This window comes from Gobio gobio (assembly GCF_949357685.1).
Source record: "Gobio gobio genome assembly, chromosome: 1".
Taxonomy (NCBI): Eukaryota; Metazoa; Chordata; class Actinopteri; order Cypriniformes; family Gobionidae; genus Gobio; species Gobio gobio.
In genome coordinates this window covers 54,336,776-54,359,145 of record NC_137097.1, presented here as the reverse complement: position 1 = coordinate 54,359,145, position 22,370 = coordinate 54,336,776, and the positions used below count along the sequence as shown (strand labels likewise).

Sequence of the window (22,370 nt, the reverse complement as noted above, 5' to 3'; positions counted from 1 at the left end):
GAGTAATTTACCCTCTATTTCATCCAGCGTAGCTTCCCACACAGGCAACATTATGGCCACTCAATGAACAGATTAACTCACGTTTGCAGTTGTTTTTCCGCCGTTTCAAAGCCCACTCTCTCCGTGATTCGCGGCTCGTTCTCAGCTCGCACTGCACTCGCGGCTCGCGGCTCGTTTCATCACTCACTCGCCGCTCCGCACTTGCTGCTCTCTTCCTCCCGAAATCCGTCACAAACCGAGCAGAAACACCAATTTTATGTTGCCCCCTTGGACAATAACAACGACAGCTTTTCTTTTCTGTAGATTTATTTGCCCCGGTTGTTTTTCTCTTTTGTTTTCTGTGACAGATTCTGGGGCTGAAAGTTTTAACATGAACAACAACATGTGTTAACTGGGCTTCTTCTTTTCCCTTTTTACCCACTACTCTTTTCTTCTCACAGCGCCCCCAACAGTATACATCATTTCTGGGACTTTCAATATTTATCCGTTACATTATATTAGTGCAAAATATCTACAATAAACAAAGACATGAAACAAATTAAATAATTATTCGAGGTCCTTACACATAAACCACTGAAATCGGTTGATAAATGTAAACGTTGTTTTTGTTTTTATCCAGAAAAGCCGCAGCTCCAGTTTACTTGCATTTGTTTACAGTGCAGTCTTGCCCTCAGCAATATGGCGGACGCATTGACGTATTGCAGCAACGTTCTAAAGCGGCAAATAGGGCGTCTATGTATTTATTATGTCTATGGCTGTGTGTGTTCAACGGCACGCGCTGCTCCTCTCAGCCACAGCCACTCACTGAACAGGGTAAACGCAGAGATAGGTGTGACGGCAGGGAGAAAGCAAGACCTCGCGCTCGCAGAACAGCACTGGCGACATTTGTAAAATAAAGTAGCTGACGTTTGTCCAAAAAGTCGCTAGATTTGTCGCTAGTCGCTTTTTTGAAAATAAGTCGCCAAAGGGGTCTGAAAAATCGTTAAATATAGCGACAAAGTCGCTAAGTTGGCAACACTGAGCGGAACGCAGCTGTGTGTGTGTGTGTGTGTGTGTGTGTTTCAGACCGGGCCAAACCAATACTTCCAATCTTGAGGGGGGATACGAGCGGCCCCTCCCAACTTGGACTGATCCTCGTATTTCCTGACATCCGATTGGCTCAAAGGAGTTTACTTGGTTAGGTTTGGGTTTGTGTGAATGCAACAGAGACAGATAGTGATGGCCAAATGAGGCTTTCTGAACCACTGAGGCTTTCCAGCCCATTGGTTCACCAAAAGGTTCATTTAGCTGAAGCCTCATGAAACAGTGTGCTCCCTAGTGACACCTGCTGTGCAAAGCAATGTATCGCACACAAATCTATTCATCCTGAGCAACCAAATTGTCATAGTGTGGGCACACCCTTTTTCTATTGCCTGTGTATTAAATAAAGTATTTTACTCTGCTTGTATTAACCTATGCACACACAACTCACACAAACACACAACTTTGTGTTCAACTATTCAGTAGTTCTTTGGGTTAGTGATGACAGTGAATGGCCCAAATGATTGTAAAGAAATTATTGTGTGTGCAGTGCTGATTGGGAGTGCAATAGTGCATGGAACTGGGAGGCTATACATATAATAATATAATATAATAAAATATATATATATATATATATATATATATATATATATATATATATATATATATATATATATATATATATATATATATATATATATATATATATATATATATATATATATATATATATATGTATATATATATATATATATATTTATATAAATATATATATATATATATATATATCTGTATTGTCTTTATTGTTTGATGAAACTTTTATCTTTTGTGTGAACTTTGTAAGGTGTCCTTGAGTGTCATGAAAGGCGCCTATAAATAAAATGACTAATAATATATACATATACATATATATATATATATATATATATATATATATATATATATATATATATATATATATATACGTATTATAGGTATTACAACTAGATATAGGCTAATTTACTCTAATAATCTACTGAACTAATTTACTCTAATAATCTACTAAACTAAGTATAATGTAATATAATATATAATACAAGCTATGATATATAATGATAACTATGCTACTACAAACACGCTACTACTCGCTACTACGTACAACCAACACCTCAACACCAATGTAAACGCCTACTGCAAACCCCACAAGAGGCGCGAGGTTTCGAACCACTTTTATCCGGAAGCGATACTCAGAATGAAGCAATGACGTATTCAACAGAAACCGAGGCCTCGTTTGTCATCGTCACGTGATTTTCACGGAAACGATACAAGCCTCGAATCGGGGCTTCATCTGGAACGCCCCTTTTTGCTCGACACAAGCTCCGGAGCCTCGCTTCAGATGTCCCATCACTAGAGACAGACGGTAAAAATGGCGAAAAGAAGGAAAGACGAGAAAGAAATGGGTGGGGCCGAAAAAATAAGAATGTAAAAGAAAAAATTGTTGGCACAAGAGGCAGCTAAATGTGCCAAATTAACGGACCTTTTCCGCACTGAAGAGGGTGCTGTGGCAGGAGGTGCAGATGAGGAAGGACCCAGCAGCAAGGACAGGATAGGTGTGCACGATTAGGCCGACGAGCAGCGGCGACACGCTGGCTGCCTGTGCGTGAGCGTGGCGTTTCTGTTGAGTGTCAGCTGCGTGGCATTTGCGTGGCATTTTCCATGTCTTTGCACACCAGAAACGTGTCTGACGCAGCGCTGCTGCTAGGTGTCATGATAAGCCTCTGATGATATATTTGTTTAAATTACATTTTTATCTGCATTTATGTCAAAACCTAGAGACTCTCAAACATCAAAATGTAATTTGTTAATATTTATTCGTGTCAAAATGACAAACATCTTTTCCTATTCTATTTTGCTTGGAAACGCTTCCAACACGCTTGCGTGTCACGTGAAAAATAGACGTCTGTTCTATTTCTAGCATGCACGCGTTTTCTGCGGCTCAGGCCGCGCCCTGTGTCACGCAGCTCTAACCTTTTAACATGGGAGCTGAAATAAAAACGGACATGCCACGCATCCAGTCTGTCGCCGGCCTTAGTGATAAATGACACAAAATATTGATTTGAAAAGGAGTTTATTGATTTAAAAACGATTGTATTGGTACTGCTAAGAAAATAGTCCATTCCGGTGTGGTGAACAAATGAGTCCTATTGAAGAGATGAGTTCGAGCTTACGACCCCCATTAGTATGCCTGATCTAAATCTGTTCTTGCGATAACTTGTAGCTAACGTGAGCTGTCTAAATTGTTAATAAGAAAAATAGTAATATACACAAACATTATTTTATGGTTCTTTTTATTTGAAAAAAGTGTAATTGTAACATATTGTGCTGATTATTACGATAAAAAATAATGACATAATTATAATTACATTACGAATTGCTGTGAATACGGTAAGGCAGTATCAGGGCAGTAGAAGCTCAGATAAAGCTCCACTAGCACGTTCATCGGATAACGTTAATTAGCTGTATGCTATGCTACTATCTAAGCTAACTAAACACACTAACAATGAGAAATATTTAATTTCACAATCTGTAGCTTCGATAAAATACTAGTTTCTGAAACGTATAATTTTAAATACATTAATGACTCATTATAACGTAGTACAAACGTCTTCTATAATAAATTGATTTTGTATGATTTGTAACCAGGCACTAAAGCGATTACACATAAAACGTGCTTTGGACCAATCCGATTGCTTGGGTCCTAAGCTCGGACTCATCTCTTCAGTAGGACTAATTTGTTCACCACACCGTCTCTATGGTTAGAATCCTGCGTGTCCATGGCAACGCTCTGCTTTGCATGGCAACGCAGCGCTGAAAGGGGGTGGGGCTACATAAACTCTATAAGCAAGGAATGTCTGTAAGGAGTCTATGTATGTATATTAGCTGTTAAGGTCAGTGATGGAGAGGGACAGTTTGATGATGACCCCAGCAGTCATATTGATGAGGAGGGAGAGAAGGAGGAGCAGCAGGAGAAAGCAGAGCAGAAGGAGGAGGAGCAGGAGGAAGGAAAGCAGGAGGAGAATGGAACCAGAACAAAAACAGTGACAGGTACAGGGGCAGTGTGTAGGACTGGGTAGACAATCATATTATGCATAGATAGAATAAGATATAGTGATATCATGTCTTCTCATGCAGTACAACCAGTACAGACAGAGGCAGGGTCCAACACAGGTGAAGATGCACCAGGGATAGACCTAAACAGAGCTGAAGATGAGGGCTTTGATTTTTATACACGTCCGGCCTCCAAAGATTTAGATCTTTTTTTTTCTTACCACCCTCAACAACCCACCAGAAAAGGCACGACTATCTATCATACTAAAGATGGTATTATGAGAAAGTGGCTCACATACTGTAAGAAAGAAAACTCACTGTACTGCACAGTATGTTTGGCATATGCAAAGCCATCTGCAAGTGAAAGTGCGTTCATTAAGGGGGGAATGACAGCCTGGAAGCATGTACATCAGAGAATAGAAGAGCACGAAAGAAACCAAGTTCACAGAGACAGTGCAGAAGCATATTTTATGATGGCCAGTCAAGCAGACATAGTAAGCTTACTAAGTGGAAAACAAGTGTCTCTTCACCGTGACCAAGTCAGAAAGAAACGCCAAGTCATGGACCGTGTCATTGAAGTGATAAAAGTCATTGGAAAGTGTGGTCTTAGCTATAGAGGCACCAAATTTGAAGCTGCATACACATGGGACAACATTGCTGTTGATCATGGAAACTTCTTGGAAATGATCATTCTGCTGAGCAAATTTGATGTCTCTCTGCAAGAACATGTAAATGAATGTGTGCAAAAAAGCCAAAGCCTAAATAAGACCGAGGTTAAAGGCAGAGGATCTTTCGTTACACTGCTCTCTAAAACATCTGTCAACAAAGTGATTGATGTAATCAGCCACTTAATCAAAGAAAGCATTTCAAGGGAAGTAAGGCAAGCAGGAATGTTTTCTCTCACACCACGCAAGATGTTACCTCCACAGACCAATGTGCTGTTATCCTCAGATATGTGACTGATGTGGTCCATGAGAAGCTCATAGGTGTGGTTGATTGTGAGTCATCAACTGGAGAGTATTTTGTGGAGCTACTTAAAAAAACTCTAGCAAAGGTGGATATTGAGCTTAGGAACTGTGTTGGCAACTCAACCGATGGAGCCGCAAACATGCAAGGCCAGTACAAGGGGTTCTCTGCTTTACTGGCATCAGAGTCTCCTAACCAAGTGCACATCTGGTGCCATGCACATGTGCTCAATCTTGTTCTGGGTGACACCACGAGTGCTGTGATAGAAAGTGCATCCCTTTTCTCCATAGTGAACGATGTTGCTGTATTTATCAAGGACTCATACAAGCGTATGAAAATGTGGGAGGAAGTGAGTGATGACAAGCGACACAGACGGCTGTCTCCAATCGGGGAGACAAGATGGTGGGCCAAGGACCAGGCCCTAAGCAAGATATTTGGCTGTTTTGGTAACCCTGACAATGCTTTGTATGTTGATTTAATCTTAACACTGAAAAGGATAGTGGAAGATATGTCAATCAAAGCACATGTCAGAGCAAGAGCTAAGGGGTACATGGAGTCCCTACTGAAGCATGAGACAGTGCTGACAGCACAGCTATTCTTGAGAATCTTTGAGATTACCTCACCACTCTCCAGATACCTCCAGATCAGTGGCATGGACCTAATCACTGCTCATCGACTAGTTATGGGGGCCCAAGACAGCCTAAAATCCTGCAACAGGGACATGGATGGTGTCACAAAAGCTGCAAATATCTTTGTTGAATGGGCTAACAAGGAGCTGGAGGAGAATGGATCTAAAGAGGTGGTTCAGGGGGCTCTACCTGAAAAAAAAAATCAGAAAGAAGAAGTCCATGCCAGGTGAAGTAGCAGAGGAAGAACATTCGTTGAATACAGAGGATCAGTACAGGATCAAGGTGCACAATGTCATTTTGGACACAGTGACTCAGAGCGTTCAGACTCGCTATTCTGCAAATGGAGCTCTTTATGATGATTTTGCATGCCTCGACCCAAGGAATTTTGGTACACTAAGAGATAGGGGGCTTCCATCTGAATCACTCAAACACCTCAGTAAATGCCTCCTTAGGTTCGATGAAAGAGCAACATCTGAAAGGCTCAATGCCGAGCTCTGTAGTCTGGCCAACCAGTGGGAGAGACTTAAGTTGCCACATTTGGAGTCATACACTGTCCGGGCTGCAGAAGAGACAGAAGATGGAGAAGACATGGAACTGAATAACACCAGCTGCACCTCCTGTAAAGACTGTGCAATTTGTGTTTATCATATCCTCTCCAAATACAACCTCCTCACTGATGCCTATCACGTCATTGGACTGGCCTACAAGTTCTTGCTTACACTCTCTTTCAGCCAAGTGGCCTGTGAGAGGACCTTTTCTACTCTCAAGTTTGTAAAGAACAGACTGAGGAGCACCCTGACACAGGAGCGTCTTGAGGCATTCATGCTAATGTGCACAGAGAAAGAGATCCTAATGACTTTAGACAACGATGAAGTCAATGGGCCCTATCTTGCACCCAGCGCAATTGACTTTGTACACCGACGCATGTGTCATTCCAATTTTGCACCCGCGCAAAGCGCGCTTTTCCCTCCACAGAAGCACGTCGCTAAACTAGTGAATGAACTTGCGCTCCCTGGGCGGTTCAGCGCAAAAAAGGAGGCGTGTTCCGGCGCAAACAATCCCTGGTGCTATTTTGCTGTTCCATTAAACAATTGCGCCACTGACCAGAAAAAACCTAGTCTAAAGTCAGTGGCGCGTTGCGCGTTGTTCATTATGCTATTTTAAGGGCGCATGCTTGACCATAATGTATAGCGTGCACAACGCGCATACACTTTGCTCATGTAATCTACACAGATGCAAGTTATTTTTGCAAATCATAAATTGTTACACTAAAAAAATATTAACACATGAGATGACGGAAATCATTGTGGTGTGCCACGAAGATGTGAAAAAATAGGCATAAATCTAGCTTACAAATTATTCAGGCTAATTGTAATAATTAAGGATAAGACCTGTTTGCCCAATAGTGGCAAGACATATATGTATATAAGGACATCTGACAAATTGGTTTGTCCGTCAAGAACCAGGAAAAAAAATCGACTGAAAAACTGAAAAAACTGAAAGACTGAAAAAAAAAAAAAATGTGAAATCACCTTTACCATAATGTACAACATTACAACTTCACTTCTCTGTCTTTTACTGCTCTTACAAGAACATCAGTCTCCTCGGCTGTGAACCGTTCCTGGCGTGCGCCTGGTAAATACGCCATAATAATAGCAATCCATAATGGAACTTGCGCACCTGCTTTTAAAGGGAATGTTGGATGACGCTCTGATTGGTTTATTCACGTTACGCCCAAACCACACCTATGAATAATGAACCTACTACAGACCAACCCATTTTAGATTTGCGCCGGGCGCAAGAGCCATTTATCCCGCCGGGAAAATAGCAACAGCGCCGAGACCCGCCCACAAAGTTACTTGCGCTTCGCGCTTAGACTCTTGCGTTTCAGATCGTTAAAATAGGGCCCATAGACTGAGTTGCAGAGTCGAGTAAACTCCTCCAAAGATTGCTGGTGATGTGATGTAGGACAGTTTTAGGTTTTAGGCACACACACACACTGAGGAGGAGAAAAGAGGAAGAGGAGCAGTAGGAGGAGAGAGGAGCAGGAGGAGGAGGAGGAGCAGCAGGAGAGAGAAGGAGGAGAAGAAAGGAAGAGGAGCAGTAGGAGGAGAGAGGAGGAGGAGGAGCAGCAGGAGAGAGAAGGAGAAGAGAGGAAGAGGAGCAGCAGGAGGAGAGAGGAGGAGGAGAAGAAAGGAGGAGGAGAAGAAAGGAGGAGCAGCAGCAGGAGGAGGGAGGAGGAGGAGCAGCAGGAGGAGAAGAGAGGAAGAGGAGCAGCAGGAGGAGAGAGGAGGAGGAGAAGAAAGGAGGAGGAGAAGAAAGGAGGAGCAGCAGCAGGAGGAGGGAGGAGGAGGAGCAGCAGGAGGAGAAGAGAGGAAGAGGAGCAGCAGTAGGAGGAGAGAGGAGCAGGAGGAGGAGGAGGAGCAGCAGGAGAGAGAATGAGGAGAAGAGAGGAAGAGGAGCAGCAGGAGGAGAGAGGAGGAGGAGCAGGAGAGAGGAGGAGAAGAAAGGAGGAGCAGCAGCAGGAGGAGGAGGAGAAGGAGGAGAAGAGAGGAAGAGGAGCAGCAGGAGGAGAGAGGAGGAGAAGAAAGGAGGAGCAGCAGGAGGAGAGAGGAGGAGGAGGAGGAGCAGCAGGAGAGAGAAGGAGGAGAAGAGAGGAAGAGGAGCAGCAGGAGGAGAGAGGAGGAGGAGAGAGGAGGAGGAGGAGCAGCAGGAGAGAGAAGAGAGGAAGAGCAGGAACCAGGAAACAGACAAGTAGAGGGGCAGTGTGCAGGGCTGGGTAGGCAATCATATTAGGCATAATCAATAAAAGCTTTATTTAGGACACTCACACAAAAATAGAAAAATACAGCACAATGTTACATATTTACATATAGCATAAAATGCCAATAGTTCCACATACTAGATAATAACCTGACTGAAGCACAGATTGAATTAGAAAATGTATTATTCTTTGCTATATTTATTACTCATGTTCTTCTCATGCATATGTTATGTAGCTGTACAATCAGTAAGCAGAGGCAGGGTCAAGCACAGGGGAAGCTGAGGCAGGGAGAGTTGAAAGTGAGTACACACACACACACACACACACACAATCTCTATTGTATGGGACTGCATTGTAGTTTTTGAGTATGAGTGGGTGTGAGTAATTGTAACTATTTTAACACTTCGACTGACTATACACATGACATGATGGTAGTTAGCAGTATACTGTGTGACTTATGTGTTTGAGATTAGGTTTTGCTGACCTGGTTGTGTTCAGTGCAGTGGTGACTTGCTTATACAACCTGAGGAGGCAGGTGTTATCCTAAAGTTTCTTGAAGGTCTTCAGCGTAATCTGTTTGTCTTTTATACCATAAAAACACTATTAGAATGAAAATAACTGTAAAAAATCCTGCTCGTGCACCAAGGGCACTCGCGTAAAAGGCCTCTCCGTCTTAAAGTCCCGGGCTGAATTTCAGTCCCAGTACGTCCCTGGGTGGCACGGTGATAAAGCCTCATACAAAAACTGTTTACATTTTTCTCTCCAATAATGGAGAGCCAGAACCGTGTACATGCATGATTAAATTAATGATCTTATGAGATTCATGCATTTCGTTCGTGCATTGACTATTTATTTTTAGGCTATGCATTATTCGTTGTCTTCAGTCACGAAAGAAACAGTATTTTGTCAGGGTTCGGTCACTTAGGTGTGGTTTATTCTTTTTGGTGAACGTTCGGTTCCGACTCCGAGTTCGCTGGAGGATGGCGAACTCGGATACAACAGTAGGCTACATTTCAACTTTTGTAATGCACAAGGAAAGTGGAAAGTTCCTTCGTCAGCTGAGGAAGTTGAACCTGCCACAGCTGATGCAGTTGTATTCTGTACTGTACACATCCAGAGTGAGTAGAAGAGCTGCTAATAACTTTATTAGCAGTCTGTCAGCCATTTATTTGCCTCTGATAGCTAGGCCTAAATGTTTCTGGGTCATTGGTGAATCGTTAAACAGAATTCAGTATTCATGTTGTTTATTCTTTGTCTGGTTAATTCAGTCTAGTTGATGTGCTTATATTAACATTTCAAGTCTTTGAAGGAACATTTACAAAATCTCAAGATATTATAAGGTAATGAAATAGAAGGCTATTTGATGTGGTTTGGATCATTGTGCAATACAGCAAACTGTGCTTCGTCTGTCAAGAGGTTGTAAAGTCAGTTGGATGAGGAGTATTTGAGATGGCATGTATCACTGTGCATGGAATGGCCACAGTGAAACATTTCACTTCATAAACCCCTTTAACAATTATCTTAAAAGAGTCCTCAAACAAACTTTCATAGAATTTTCTTTTATGGCATTTTTAATTTATTTTAGATTATTTTATTATATATATTTTTTAAACTCAAGTTTAATTTTGAAGATTTTCCCACATTTTATAAACTATTAAACTAGCTCTTTCATGTATATTACTAAATGTTTGCTTTCTGATACCAGCATCTGACTTAACAGCTCTCTTGTGAAAGGTGTGTTTTTGTTATGGACTGTCTCTCTGTGTATACTGAGGTGCACAGTATTTCAGATCACTACAAAAAGATCAGACCAGGGGCCCGTTCTTCGTACGTCGCTAACTCAGTTAGCTGGATTTGATTGTTGACGATTTGGCATGATCTTGGATTGTTTGGTTCTTCGAAGCTCATCCTGGACTTGCTGTCATAGTAACAGGTCCGTAAGCTTAAACCTGCTCGGGAGCAGGCTTACTTAATGTAAACAGGATTAGATTGCGGCTTTATAAGCGGAGGAGATAGGGAAGTCTGTCGCAGCCATTTCTTGTCCATTTTTACGACAGCAACCTGTTGCGGAAGGTGCAAGAATAATTCGCAGAGCTTTTCGAATTAATCGCGTATTGCGGGATAGACAGGATCCTTTAGCGCAGCGCGATCTTTACACTATTGGAGATGCAGAGAACTTAGTGAAAAGTGCTGTCTGTCGTGCCATTCGCAAAGTTTACCTGGCACTCAAACAGTTTTTAGGGGTTTTAGTGATATTTCCAAGCCACTTAAGACCACAGGTTGTAAAGCAGAATTTTTTTGCTATTGCATGTACATTTATAATTGTTAATAATGACATGCAATCATGACCATGCCAATAAGTATGACTAACAGTATGTTTTCTTCAGGCTTCCCTAATGTGATTGGTGCTATAGACTGCACACACGTCCCCATCAAGGCCCCACCAGGCCCCAATGAAGGGGATTTTGTGAACCGAAAGGGGGTTCACAGTGTAAATGTGCAGGTAATTTACCATTACAATTTATAATACTCCAGATTAGTAAAATTACATTAAAAAAAGGGAATGGAATCAAAAAGTATGCAGTTGACTGACTAAAATCTCTTAGATGGTGTGTGACGCTATGTTCCATATCACAAATGTGGAAGCAAAATGGCCAGGATCAGTGCATGACTCAAGAATTTTCAGAGAGTCACATTTATGCACATTATTTGAACGTGGTAAGGGAACATAAAATGTCAAGCTCACAGTATTACACACACTTATGCTGAGTCTAACAGAACTGCATTTTTCCATTATACAGGGGATTTTGACGGGATCCTGCTTGGAGACAGGGGCTATGCCTGCAGGCAGTATTTGACGCCCTTCCCTGATCCAAACCCTGGACCACAAACCCGTTACAATGCAGCTCTAGCCAGGACAAGGGCACGCATTGAAATGACCTTTGGGCAACTAAAGGAAAGATTTCAGTGTCTGAAAAGTCTGAGGGTTGCACCTGACAGGGCCTGTGACATAATTGTTGCATGTGCCATATTGCATAACATTGCCACCATCAGAAAGGAGAGGACCCCTGTGGTGGGGGTGCAGCCTGATGATGACCTCCAGCCAGTGCACTTGGACCAACCTAGTGGCAGAGCTGCACGGGACAGAATTGTGGAACACCATTTTTGAATGTGTAATAAAAGACAAGACAAATATGCTTAGTTCCTTGAGTTTTATTCTTTATAGATAGATACAATTCTTTATAGAGAAAAACCAGCAAGTCATCTTTTGCCTGCAATAAGAGATATTTATGTAAAGTCAGCAATACTGCCATGTGTCAAATAGTGTATTAGCACTTACTCTGAAGGTCCTTTTGAAGCAACTCTATCTCTAGTGCAATTTTTCTCTTTTTCAAGTTGTCCAGTTCAATTTCTCCTCTTAATTTGTGTTTTATCAGCTCAAAATACTAAATTTTTTGCTGAAGATGTCTTTTATATAGGGAACGGATGTCACCCTGTCATTTTGTTGGGGGGTTGGGGGGGGGGGGGAGAGAGAAAGGGTCAAAACATGCCTCATGCAACAAAAGTCAAAAGTAAAAGTACAACACTTCCCACCTCTGTATCAGTTCTTTGTGCAGACTCTTCTGCAGGCCCTTCTGTAGGCCTTTCTCTAGGTGTAACTCCTGCAACTCATATTGCAGACAGAAAGAATAGGTACACAAGTATATACAAATTAGGTTAAAAAAGTTATTTATGCACTTACAGGTTCTTCCTCCAAAGGACAGTCATCTGAGAGGGTTTCTTCACTGTCCTGTGCAATGGAAATAAATGGGTATTACAAAGTGTTGCACTCTTCCCTTTTGATGTAAAAGTTAGAAAAAGTACACAACTTACTGCATATGCTTCAGCCACCACTTGCATGGGAACAGGTAAAAGTGTTGGTGTATTATGTAAAACTGTACAAAAGAGGGGGGGGGGGATAATTACAAAAAACTACACTTAAAAAAAAAAAAAAATTATATATATATATATATATATATATATATATATATATATATATATATATATATATATATATATATATATATATATATATATATATATAAATAAATAACTCCATGCCAACACTTTATATCAACTAAAAGTTTAGAAGTTTCCACTTTGACAAACGGCTGAAATGACTGCACCAGCCGTTTGGATTATACTTAATTTAATGCAGCAACAAATAATTTTACAGTGTACTAAGAGAATTGAAAGCTCATTTAGCCTACCAGTAATGAAGGTGTTGCTGCTACTGGTCCCTGGCTTTGGGTCTGAGGAAGAGCTGCCCCCAGGGATACCCTCCACAATGGTTCGGTTTTTATTTAACCCAAGGGCCAGCTCTTCCGCTGGGGTATATTGTGGGGGTGCAGGACCACCACCTGTTTTTTTTTTCAGCCTTTTTCTTGGTGGCTGTTATAAACAGACAAACACATCATTTAACAGTGGCTTTTAAAAAGAGGAAAAAAGTGGCTTTTTAAAATAAAGACAGTATAAGATGTAAAGGCTACCATTTTGTAGAATATTTTTGTACTTCACTTTTACTTGTTCCCATGTTCTAGTGGGTCCCGTGGTGGCTCTGACATAAAAGAACAAAGTAAATATGAAATTATTAAAGTGCAAAAATACATACTGTATAAAGTGATAGAAACATCTAACATGGACAGCACTTACGCATTTAATTTGTCTGCTACTTTTTGCCAGCCCTCTCTCCTGGCTTTTGCAGACTTTGAGGTGTTCCCTGTCGTTTTAATTAAACATTCAAATTCGGCATAACCTTCCATTAAAAGGTCTTGTTCTGCTTGCGTGAAAAACTGAGCGCGTTCTTTGGCCATGCTGAACAGCCAATAACAGCGTTGCTGATCATTGTTTCTACTATCGATACATATCCCCTTTTAAACCAACGCATGAACGCGCAATTATCTCATATCTCAATCCAGCGATACTAATCATAAACAACAGGTGTGTTCGAAGAACCCAATTAGCCGGATTATGATTAGCACGATGATATCATCTTGGATGAGTCATTTGATCTCGGATGTAATAAGCAACATACGAAGAACGGGCCCCAGATAAATTAACAATCACTATAGTGAATCCATAATGTGTTTTTCTATTCCCTCATAATCTTTCTGTAACGGATTTCTACTGACGAGGCAAGTTGTTGGACCCAAGTGCAGTTTAATCAAAAATATCAAAACATAAAACAAAGACTTGACATGGCTAAACAAAGACTTGACATGGCTAAACAAAGACTTGACATGGCTAAACAAAAACCTCACCTACACAGCAGGTTACAACATCAATAACAGACGAAGACACATGGCAAACATGAGGGCTAAATACACACAGACTAATGACAAGACAAGTGACACCTGTGAACAGTGATTAAACAATGAACCAATGACATGACAACACATGAGGGCATGGGAATCACATGACAAAACCAGGAAGTGCATGACAAGACTGTGAACATGATACTCAAACATGATAAACTAAAAACATAACCAAGAACAATGAACATGAACCAACACCAAAACACCCTGTGACAGATCCTGTGAGGACCTGGACCCTCAGGCGTGGGAGGACCTGGACCCTCAGGCGTGGGCGGACCTGGACCCTCAGGCGTGGGTGGACCTGGACCCTCAGGCGTGGGCGGACCTGGACCCTAAGGCGTGGGAGGACCTGGACCCTCAGGCGTGGGCGGACCTGGACCCTCAGGCGTGGGAGGCCCTGGACCCTCAGGCGTGGGAGGACCTGGACCCTAAGGCGTGGGAGGCCCTGGACCCTCAGGCGTGGGAGGACCTGGACCCTCAGGCGTGGGTGGACTTGGACCCTAAGGCGTGGGAAGCCCTGGACCCTCAGGCGCCGTGGAAGGCCATGGAGGATCTGGAGCCATTGACAGCCATGGCGGCAAGAGCAGTTCAACAGGCCATGGCGGTAACGGCGATTCAGGGGGCCACAGAGGCGTGGCCTTCGTGGCCTCCATGTACCCCTCAAGACAAGTGACACCTGTGAACAGTGATTAAACAATGAACCAATAACATGACAACACATGAGGGCATGGGAATCACATGACAAAACCAGGAAGTGCTTGACAAGACTGTGAACATGATACTCAAACACAACAAACATGATAAACTAAAAACATAACCAAGAACAATGAACATGAACCAACACTAAAACACCCTGTGACACTTTCACCTTAAGGATTCATACAGAAAATCTACAAGAAAATTTGTTTTTTTTTTCTTGTCATTTTTGAAATATACTAAATTTTAATAAACAGAATAATAAACATTCAATTGTTTTCTTGATTAATGTTTCTTTAACATGAAAATTAGACATTAAGTGCAACTGAAACATGAATTTACATAATAAAATAAAATACTGAGGAACTTTGCCTCCTCATTTCAGAACAACACTGCACGCCACTGACCAAACCATCATCTTTACTTCATAGCACATCTGCTCATGGTGCTGACTTACCGCTATTTCTGTTATGATTGCCCTGAATAACAACCAGAAACGTTGCAATTATAGTTACAATATCACATTACCACTAAATGAGAAAATACAATTCAGTCATTCAGTCTCAAGAGCCTGCTATAATTTGAATTGAGTCAGTACTTGTGTTCAGTTGCAGTGCAGCTAAATGTCTTCTTATTCTTTTTATTTGAAAGTTTTGGGCTGATAATGGAAATTCTTCTGGATTATTATGGTCATCTCATTGTTCTGTTTCATTAATTATTAATTGGGTTCATGAGTTTTATATGTTATGTTTTTCAGCTGTTAGTGGTCAGTCTTTAGCCTCTGCAAACTCTGTGGTGAAAAAAACTGGATAATCTCTCTGTCCTGCACTGTGTCTGGAATCTCAATTGCCAGAGCTCAATTTAATATTGCATCACACCAATATGAAATAAGCATGCACATTATAAAAGGTATGCAGGGTAAAAAAAAGAAAAAAAGGTCCAAACCTTTCTAAAAACACTGGCACAAATGGGAAGAAAAAAATTTGAAGCATTTTTTCCCCCTCATGTCATATGAAAATACTGACCAAATAAATAAATAAAAAACAGACAATTACAAAAAGATTATTGGGGAAAATGTACTGAAGGGTCGATTCACAATCTGTTCGGTCATACTACAAATTTAGCTAGTTAGTTTAGTCACTAAATCATTTTGCAACTTACTTTTTTTACTCTTATTTTTTTCATGCCATATTCACCATGCAAAATAAACTTCCCCTCCCTCTTATGACTGGCATAATAGACTTATTTATCTCTGTGTTTCATGTTCAAGTAATCATGAGTAATCCTGTTCTGTAAATGTTTTGTATTGTCGACACTGGCAGCTTCATACAGTGAGGTTTCTTTTTCTTTTGTTATGGACACTCAATGCAAATATAATAATACTAATAATAATAATAATAATGGTAACACTTTACAATAAGGTTGTATTAGTTATTACATGTTGATAAAGTGTGCAACAGAATTTTTACCTTTAGATTAAGATGGTGAGTTAGAAATGCTCATCCTTAGTGTGTGTCAACTGCTAAACTAATGTAAATATGTACAGTAAGATAACCTTACAAGACAGTAAAGCTACAGGCATTGTTCATGGTTAGTTCATGTTAACTAATGGATAATGTTAACTAACATTGCACTGTTAACATGAATATATGCATTAATATATGTGTGAGTCAAGATTCATGCTGAACAGAGGTGTTGTTCATGGTTAGTTCATGTTAACTAATGCATTAACTAATGTTAACTAATACAACCGTATTGTAAAGTGTTATCATAATGGGATATAAGAGTAGCACAAGGTTTAAGACACATCAACATCAGTACAAAATCAATGGAGGGTATCAGCCATGTTTGTGCTGCATGTGGTTAAAAGTATCCTGAAAATAAAGTGTTACCAAAATGTATTTTAAGCATCAACAAAATAACAACACATAAGCAATGAAAGAAATGACTATAGCTAAGTAAATGTGGAGTGCACACACTCGACTCAAGACAAAAATAAAGTAGTCAGGTTAATACAGCAATATTTAATATTATTTAAGATTTAAATAAAAAGTTATTATTGATGTTAACACATGTTTAGGTTACCTGACAAAGCATTTATTACAATGTGGGTCACATTCTCATAATATATATTACATCATTATGTATACAGTATATCATTTATATGATCTTTTATGTATAAATGTAAATAAATATAGTTTGTCCATCCTCATCTGAAAAACAGGGTGATTGATCACCGCAGATTTTTATAAAACAATTTTTAGTTTTTAAGACCCTCCCTTATTCAAATGAAGTTTGAAATTTACAGTCTGTTCTCCGGGTAATAAATGCTTGGGTTTTTAAAAACTTCTTCACACAGCACATCAGAAACATAATTTGTGCATGAAACTGCATAGATGAAGATGAATCTGAGTTATTTTACTCTCTTTGTACTGGTTTCATGTAAGTTTAAATCTGCTTTCCAATCTCATTAAGAAACTTTCTGAATATGGATATTTAAATCCAATGTTTTTTTAATTATGTGTACATTCTTTCTTAGTCCCAGATGCACATGGCCAATCACTGACCTCTTCTGGCTCTGAGGTGAAGAAACCCGGAGAATCAGTCACACTGTCTTGTGTGGTTTCTGGACTCTCCCTTAGCTGGCTGCACTGGATCCGTCAGAAACCAGGGAGAGGACTGGAGTGGATCGGTCGTATTGACGATGGCACTGGCACTATTTTTGCTCAGTCTCTACAAGGCCAGTTCTCCATCACAAAAGACACCAGTAAAAACATGGTGTACTTGGAGATAAAAAGCCTGAAGACTGAAGACACAGCTGTTTATTACTGTGCCAGAGAGTCACAGTTACACAAAAGGCTGCAGTGCCAATCAAAAACAGAAGTGCAGTCACACATGACAAGAACATTTTAACTTCCCTGCATAGGAATTAAAGAGTTGCTCTCTTTGGTGATTCTCTTAAGCTTCATTGGCCACTTTTATTTTCTAAGTTTTGTTACAATAGGATACACATTTTAACAAATATTCAAACTAAATCACATGAAGAACATCCAAATATAATTCATATTCTGATGAGTTATGGAAGGAGCATGTTGATGTTGAGCATGCAATATGAAGTTTAATTTTCCTAAAATAGCCTATATTGCAAGTAATTTACTGCAAGTGTAAAAATGAAGTCCTTTTTTATTAACTGTGATGTTTAACTGAAAGTTTTCATTTGAGTGGAGCATGACTTTATAGTCCCAAAATATTATTAGAAAATTTCAGTGATCTACAATGGTGGCCAAAATTATTAGAACACTTATTAGGCATATTTAAGCGGTTTAAGTTGTTTTGTTCATTACATTACACATAAAACGGATGAAATATCTAAAGTCAGAGATAAGAATCTACTGGAACATTGAAAATAATGAACTGGCCCCCTCAAAGTCCGGACCTCAACCCCATCGAGCACATTTGGGGTGAGTTGGAGACAGATCTATTGTACATTCAAAGGCAAGCCTTTTGCTTCAGTCGCAGAAGGCATGGGATAACATAGTGTTGAAGTTCTCAGAGGAAATATTTTGACACTATATGCCAGAGAGATGTGCTGCTGTAATTGCTGCAAAATGTGAACATGCCAAATAATAAAGTTAAAAGTGGATAAAAACAGTATGCGACTCACTTCATCTGATATTTGTTGTGCTCAGAGCAACCATCTGCATGTTGCATGAACATTATGAAATGAAATAATGCTTTGGAGGCAAACAAAGTCAATATTTTCTGATCTGTCAGGTGTTGTATGTGCAGTAGTTTGTCTTTCTCTTTATATTTGAGTCACTATAGATGGCACTTCAAGTAGGCCTATGTAATTTTTTCCTCATCTCACTCCATTTATTAACACAAAAATATCTCCACTTCTCCCATTCTGCATCAAATTTAAGACCTCAAGTGATAATAGGTTCAGAATCAGATTTGCCTGAAAATCGAAGACATGCTGTCATCCAACAAAAACAAACTATGAAAATGAATCAAAGCAAAATAGGTAGCAAGCTGGGAAATCATAAACCCTAAAACATCAGCAACATTATTTAATATAATATTGTTTGCTCAAGACAACTCAGTAAAATTGTTAACATTTGTGGGAATGTTGTTGGTCTAATATGTTTGCATGAAGATATGCTAAATCTTATGTGTTACTCCAAAAATACTGCTGATCTCTAGATCTCTCTTACAATTCTAAACAGTATTTTTGTTCTTTTGTTTTTTGTCACCCTTACGCTATATGCCGGAGCTCTGTCCTCGCAGCTGCTCCGATACCCTAAACCCTCTAAAACAAACCTCTTAATATGCAAACTATTTTGTAGGGTGGATCACCCCCACTCCCAGAGGATTGTTTTATAAACTGAATGACAAACCTTCCGCAATTTAAATCATCTACAGTGCAAAACTTTTGTGTGTGTGTGTGTATTTACTGGCAGGTGTGACAATGGAAATGCTACAGTATGTAGTTCTGCTGCTGATTGTTTTATGTAAGAAACTCCCATTTGTTCTGAATCATTACTGTCATCTCATTATTCTATTACTGTAAATCCTCTAACATTAATTTCTCTGTTTTTCAGCTGTTAGTGGTCAGTCTTTGACCTCCTCAGATTCTGTGGTGAAAAGACCAGGAGAATCAGTCTCTCTGTCCTGCAGTGTGTCTGGAATCTCAATGAGCAGCTACTACATGAGCTGGATCCGTCAGAAACCAGGGAGAGGACTGGAGTGGATTGGATATATAGACACTGGCTCAAGTGCATATTATGCTCAGTCTCTACAGGGCCAGTTCTCAATCACCAAAGACAACAGTAAAAGCATGCTGTATTTAGAGGTGAAAAGCCTGAAGACTGAAGACACAGCTGTTTATTACTGTGCCAGAGACTCACAGTTACAAGAAAAACAGCAATGCTGCTCAAAAACTGTTCATACAGGAAATCAAAAAGCTTTCCCAGAATTCAATTGTTTTATTTTTTGTAATAGACCTATGTATTTTTAATGTTTTTGTATTGCATTTTTTTTCCTTTTTTTATGTTTTCTGAAATGCTTCCTCATGTGAGTCTCTTTTAACTGAGACACAAATATGTGGTGTCCTCATCCAGCTTGATTGGATCATTGTTTCGCTGAAATAAAGCTGAAATTTGCAAATGTTGCCTTCCATAATTTTTTTTCTAATCTAACCTAATCTAGTTAAACTGATTTATGTTTTTCTAAATAAATATTTCCTGTAGCGTAGAGCATGCTATAGCAATATCAGTGGGTTTATTTGACAGGAAATGCACACCACACAAACATCATGAAGTTACTTTCATGATTCATTTGAATTAACACAAGAAATAAATATAAACAAAGCATGTTTCATGAACTTAACTACTCATAAATAAATTGCATAATATTTCATATATGTGTATAACAATTTTATGAAAAAAAATAAAATAAAAACTAAAAAAACTCTAACCAATGGTATAATAACAGAGAAGCCAATAAAACCCGTAGCCTATATAAACGCTAGAGGGCGAGAAAGCAACATCTTGAGACATCGATACATGACATCCAAAACGACTGTTGATTTTAAAAAGGGAGTGAGGGAGAGATAGGCTGCAATAATATATATGTTTTGTTTGTTTTTATGGGCACTTTTTTATGGGGATTCTTTGTCTGTGTGTTTGTAGCCAAAGGTCTTTTAGATTGTTACTGTTAGGAGTTTGATCAATGATGGTCCACTCGCCTGTTGAAAAATGTATGAAATTACTGAAATGTTTGTTTGATTATGGAAAAACGTGAATATAGCATCACCCCCTTCTTGAAACATGAATGCCTACAGGGTTGCCAACTCTCACGCATATGGCGTGACACTCACGCTTTCAGGCTAACCCTAACCCTAACCCTATCCGTCTCACGCGTGACGCTGCTCAACTTAATCTCACGCCAGATTGCCAAACCTGCTTTTGATATTAAACAAAGTCTAAGCTTTTAAATTCTTTTAAGTTTTAATGCGAAATTGAAACAATAAATAGCGTTTTGGCGTTAATAAGGCATAACAGTTAAAGCCAGAGTGTTGAAAAACGGAGTTGCGACGCTCTCTCCTCTCCAGGGGGCGAGCGCAGTCACGTGCACGTGAGCTTCACGGAGCTCTCAATACTTCTAGCGCTGTGTCAATACATTTGAATGGCTGGATACAGAACAGCTCCACTTTACAGGTGTTGGCAGCAAGTTTTGGTAAACAGTACAGCATCGTGTGCATTGATTATTACGTCAACCATACAGGATCGTTTTATAATGGAGAGTGATCATGGAGATGCAATTGTTAACATAATGTTAATGTTTTTTTTGTATTTAGACCTCAGGTATTCCTTAGCCTACTAATTGGTCACACTCATACACATTGATGGTCAAATGTGACCATACACCTTAACTGTTTTTCAATTGAATAAATGTTCTATATTTTAGTGCAATAATAGGCTATTTATTGATTTTTTTTTTTTGATATTTTGGTACTATATATTAATTGTGCAATAATTATGGTCCATTAATGACCACTTAAAATGTTTTTCTTCTAATATTTTTATCATGTATATTAGAATTATTATAGTAATTAAGGTTAAATTAGAGAATTCTTATTCAAAGAGGCAAATTAGAGTCATTTTGTAGCTCGAAAAATAATAATTTCCATTTGTAATGCCATTCCCTACTGGTGCCTTTATGGCTCTTTAATCAATATACATGTATCTAATCTAGTTGCTCAAAAAACAAAATTAGCAGTTTTGCATTTGAATAAATATTTAGATATGATCAAACACTAGATTTCTTTAAATGTGAAATTTAAAAATGTTAATAACGCACATATCCTTATTTCCTTATATGTACAGCAGGCTATGAATTGATACTGAAATCGATATACCGTCGTATACCGTTGAAAAGGGTTGACAAAAGAAAAGGGCGTTTAAAAGTTGACAACCCTGATGCTGGCGCTGGTTTTTGCACTTATGTGTGTCACTGTGACTGGGGTGGCACGGTGATAAAGCCTCATACAAAAACTGTTTACATTTTTCTCTCCAATAATGGAGAGCCAGATCCGTGTACATGCATGATTAAATTAATGATCTTATGAGATTCATGCATTTCGTTCGAGCATTGACTATTTATTTTTAGGCTATGCATTATTCGTTGTCTTCAGTCACGAAAGAAACATTATTTTGTCAGGGTTCGGTCACTTAGGTGTGGTTTATTCTTTTTGGTGAACGTTCGGTTCCGACTCCGAGTTCGCTGGAGGATGGCGAACTCGGATACAACAGTAGGCTACATTTCAACTTTTGTAATGCACAAGGAAAGTGGAAAGTTCCTTCGTCAGCTGAGGAAGTTGAACCTGCCACAGCTGATGCAGTTGTATTCTGTACTGTACACATCCAGAGTGAGTAGAAGAGCTGCTAATAACTTTATTAGCAGTCTGTCAGCCATTAATTTGCCTCTGATAGCTAGGCCTAAATGTTTCTGGGTCATTGGTGAATCGTTAAACAGAATTCAGTATTCATGTTGTTTATTCTTTGTCTGGTTAATTCAGTCTAGTTGATGTGCTTATATTAACATTTCAAGTCTTTGAAGGAACATTTACAAAATCTCAAGATATTATAAGGTAATGAAACAGAAGGCTATTTGATGTGGTTTGGATCATTGTGCAATACAGCAAACTGTGCTTCATCTGTCAAGAGGTTGTAAAGTCTGTTGGATGAGGAGTATTTGAGATGGCATGTATCACTGTGCATGGAATGGCCACAGTGAAACATTTCACTTCATAAACCCCTTTAACAATTATCTTAAAAGAGTCCTCAAACAAAC

The 22,370-nt window shown here is 39.5% G+C and overlaps 1 protein-coding gene and 1 gene segment (V, D, J or C); both read left to right on the top strand.

Moving 5' to 3' along the window:
* Positions 1-22,370, top strand: part of ighd (immunoglobulin heavy constant delta) — a 784,237-nt gene that overhangs the window by 519,844 nt on the left and 242,023 nt on the right. Inside the window, exons 1-2 of one of the 50 annotated variants that reach the window (XM_079830383.1) lie at positions 18,903-19,027; positions 19,118-19,424. The exons of the other annotated variants lie outside the window; for them this stretch is intronic. The gene's annotated coding sequence lies outside the window, so the exon portion shown is untranslated. Of the gene's footprint in view, positions 1-18,902; positions 19,028-19,117; positions 19,425-22,370 lie in introns of those variants that run through there. 50 annotated transcript variants of the gene reach the window in all.
* LOC307134541 (immunoglobulin gamma-1 heavy chain-like) overlaps positions 1-22,370 on the top strand; it is a 194,639-nt gene that overhangs the window by 100,526 nt on the left and 71,743 nt on the right.